This window comes from Balaenoptera physalus, assembly GCF_965194825.1.
Source record: "Balaenoptera physalus genome assembly, chromosome: 13".
In the NCBI taxonomy this organism is placed as follows: domain Eukaryota; kingdom Metazoa; phylum Chordata; class Mammalia; order Artiodactyla; family Balaenopteridae; genus Balaenoptera; species Balaenoptera physalus.
In genome coordinates this window covers 43,671,998-43,676,674 of record NC_138892.1, presented here as the reverse complement: position 1 = coordinate 43,676,674, position 4,677 = coordinate 43,671,998, and positions in this window count along the sequence as shown.

Below are 4,677 nucleotides of genomic sequence, written 5' to 3'. Positions count from 1 at the left end.
CATACATCTAGGGAATTATAATTTGTACATGTTGTGTATGTTTGAACTGGTTTGAAATACATGCTTTGAATAAATATAATTCCTTAGCCATCAGATATTAATTCTTACTTTTTCAAGACCACAGTCTTTACCATTTGGATAGTAATAATTCTAGATCTTAATTAGAATGACAGAATAGTTTTCTTTTGTACCACACTTTGGATAGAGGATGACTTGGTACAAGCTATTTCATGGTAGAACTGTACTTTAATTAATATTTTTTCTTTAAAATATACACCAGATTAAAGCTAATCATTTTTCCCTTTTAAAGCAGAGAAATCTCCCAATGATCCAAGCAAAAGACTAGAATTCTCACAGGCTTAATGGGAGGTAAAGTTTTCTAGAGGCTATAGATATGCTGAGATATCTTGGAAAAGAAATGAATTGCATAAAAACTATAGCTAGGAATATATTAGGTGAAAGGAACTGGCTTGAAAACATTTCTTTGCTGTTGTTGATTTCTTGGTTTGGTTCTGAATTGTATCTGCGAGAAAAAAATGGAGGCTTTGTCTTTGTGGTATTTTACCTGTTTCAAGTTCATATAATTTTGGTGGAGGTTGGTATATCAGAACTCATCACTCAGTCTATTCATTTTTCAGAAGAGTAAATTATGTACCATCCTCTGAAAACTACTGAAGTCTCTCTTGAATACTGAAAACAAAATTTTTGATACGACAATTTTTGCAGTTTGAAAGAAAATTAGTGATTAAAATGTCAAAAGAAGAATATAGGAAATTAACCAATGAGGTTAATACCATGAATTTAAATCTACAATCCTAAAATGGAAACATAATGGCATTTATTTATTTTCATTAAATCAACTTCAGTGTAATTTTTAATCCTCACATTGACAAGGGAGTTAAAAATGCGATCTTTAACATTTTTGGACTTATATTCCCCCATTGTTACACACACACACAAAATCTGAAGTCTTTGTTCCAAAAGATAAAGGAAGCATCTTTAGGAATCAAGTCAATAATCATTATTATCCTTCCCAACCAGTGACCACTGGGATGCCAGTGACATTGTCCTTCCAGGTTTGGACATGCTACTGCTTCCATGGTAGTCCTATGCCACAGAAATCATGATGAAGGCTGGAAGAACCATATTAGATACCCTACCTTCTGAGTCCAATGTCCTACCGTTCCCTCTGAGATCTTTTTGTATGCTCAAGGCTACGATTCTGATACTGGTAGCAGCCTTTATTTTTAGCTGCTCAAGTTTCTGCCATGCCAAAATTCTTGAGTCAAGGAATTACAGGGTATCTATGTATCTATTGGGAATGCCTTCTTTTAGAGTTGTGGAGTTAGGAATGGGAAATACAATGAGCAAAAAACTTTAAAAAATTACCTTCCCAACAAGATGGAGTAGATCCATTTACCCTATTCTCCCCATTAAGTATAGCTAAAAACCTTGGATATTCTATATAAAACAAATATCAGAAGACTTAAAGTTGGAGAAAAGAAAGCAGACAGATCCGCTAGAGATGCCAAGACTCAAGGAATGACACAAGGTGAGTTCCCTGGATTTCCTTTTTGACTCTTGTAAATCCTGGAATGGGTACTAAAGAAGCCTGAAATCCAAAAATGTCAATGGATGACAGAAACAAAAGCCTCAAGAAAAGCCTGCCCTCTCTTGCCAGAGAATAAGGAAAGGGACAGCCTAGTAAGGCAGAAATGTTTTTTGTTTGTTTTATTTTCTACAGTAACCATCCTCTTCTGGACAAACAACATGGGGAAAAAACAAGCCTCTTATTCTTTTCAACAAAGGCCAAGTGGAGGACTTAGACTATCGTCCTTGCCTGACACTTGTGAAGCACCCCTCCCACCACCTCTCCACCAGTGATGTGTCAGAGGAGAGTGAGGAGACTTCCAGCCCCCACCAAGCAGTAATGAGGTGCCCCTCTCCCTCCCAGCCAGTGTGGGGTCAGAGGAGGCCAAGCATGGAGCATACGCTTTCACTACCACCCAGCAGTAATGAAGTGCATGTCACAACAACCCCTCCCAACAGTGTCATTGGAGGCCATATAGGGAAACAGGACTTCCAGCCTCATCTGAGGCAATAGATACCCCTTCCTCTCCTGAGGTGTCAGCAGAGGTCAAGTGGGGAGCTTAGACTTTCATTCCCGCCTGGTCATAACAAGGTACCCCTTTCTCTCCCCATGAGATGATGTCAGCAGAAGCAAAGGGGTAGCCTGGATGTCCATCTCCTTCCAGTGGTAACAAGATAACCCTCCCCACAGCAGGGTTAATAAAAGTGAGTAGGGAGGGCTTCCCTGGTGGCGCAGTGGTTGAGAGTCTGCCTACCAATGCAGGTGACATGGGTTCGAGCCCTGGTCTGGGAGGATCCCACATGCCACGGAGCAACTGGGCCCGTGAGCCACAATTACTGAGCCTGCGCGTCTGGAGCCTGTGCTCTGCAACAGGAGAGGCCGCGATAGTGAGAAGCCCGCGCACCGCGATGAGGAGTGGCCCCCGCTCACCGCAACTAGAGGGGGCCCTCGCACAGAAACGAAGACCCAACACAGCCATAAGTAAATAAATAAATAAAGTTTAAAAATTAAAAAAAAAAAAGTGAGTAGGGATCCTGGACTTTTGCCCACCAACCAGTGATAAGTAGGACTGCCCCCGACTGGAGCAGTGTCAGTGAAGACCTGCTAAAACTGGAAGATTGACTAAGATCTAGAATCTCATAATATAAAACTCAAAATGTCAAGGATACAATTAAAAAAATCAGTCATATAGCAAGAACTAGGAAAATCTCGATGTGAATGAGAAAAGACAACAGATGCCAACACCCAAATGGCACAGATGTTAGGATTATCTGACAAGGATTTAAAAGTAGACATCATAAAAAGAATATATACATACATACATATCTATAACTTTGCTGTACACCTGAAACATTGTAAATCAACTATAATTAAAAAGAGATATCAAAAAAAATCATAAAAATGCTTCAAGGAGCTATTATAAAAATGCTTAAGAGGAATGAAAAAAAATAAAGTCTTAGCTACGAAATGAAAGTTACACATTCAAATGGAAATTTTAGAACTAAAAATAGACAAACCAAAATTAAAAATTCACTGGATGGGCAATGAAAATGGGAAAGGAAAAGACCAGTGAACTTGAAAACAGAACAGTAGGAATTACCAAATCTGAACAACAGAGAGAAAATGGACTGAAAAAAAAATGAACAGAACATCAGGGATCTATGAGACAATAACAAAATATAATATCTAATATTCATGTCATTGGAGTCCCAGAAGGAATTGAGAAAGATGGGGAGGACCAGAAAAAACATTCTAAGAAATAGTGGCTGAGAACTTCCAAAATTTGGATAAAGATATAAACAATTCTGAGTAAAGACCAAATATGATAAGCCCAAAGAAATTCATTCCAAGATACATCATAATCAAACTTCAGAGACCCTAAGACAAAAAAAGCTTAAAAGTAGCTGGAGAGAAACAATACATTACAGATAGGAGAACAACAATTTCAGTGTCTTCAAATTTCTCAACCAAATCCAAGGATGCCAGAGAAAGTGGCACAACATTTTCAACTTTAATTTCAATTTCAAAAAAGAGTCAAGAATACTACATAGAGAAAATATACTTTAGGAATGAAGATTGAAATTAACACATTCTCAGATTCAGAAAAACTAAGATGATTTGTCATAATCAGATGCACTGTAAAAGAATACCTAAAGAAAGATTTTAAAACACTAAGATAATGATAAATCAAGGATTCCTGGAACATTAGGAATGAAGAAAACTCAAGGCAAAGAGTAAAACTATGAGTAAACGTAACAAACTATTCCCTTATCTTTTCTAAATTATGTTTGAGAGTTAAAGCAAAAATTATAACATTGGTTATGGTGATATTGGTTATGGAACATATATGGTTCTTGATATAGAAGAAATATTTAAGACAATTGTATTATTGGTGGAGTGAGTGGCAAAGTGACCTAAATGGAAGTAATATTTCTACACTTCATTCAAACTGGTAAAATGGTGACACCAATAGTTTGTCATAAGTTACATTTATATATTATGTAATACCTATAGCAACCACTAAAACATCTATATAAAGATATATACTTAGATAGCCTCATCCACCAGAGGGCAGACAGCAGAAGCAAGAAGAACTATAATCCTGCAGCCTATGGAACAAAAACCACATTCACAGAAAGATAGACAAGATGAAAAGGCAGAGGGCTATGTACCAGATGAAGGAACAAGGTAAAACCCCAGAAAAACAACTAAACGAAATGGAGGTAGGCAATCTTCCAGAAAAAGAATTCAGAATAATGAAAGTGAAGATGATCCAGGACCTCGGAAAAAGAATGGAGGCAAACATCGAGACGATGCAAGAAATGTTTTACAAAGATCTAGAAGAATGAAAGAACAAACAAACAGAGATGAACAATACAATAACTGAAATGAAAAATACACTAGAAGGAATCAGTAGCAGAATAACTGAGGGAGAGGAATGGATAAGTGACCTGGAAGACAGAATGGTGGAATTCACTGCTGTGGAACAGAATGAAGAAAAAAGAATGAAAAGAAATGAAGAGAGCCTGAGAGACCTCTTCGACAACATTAAATGCAACAACATTCGCATGATAGGGGTCCCAGAA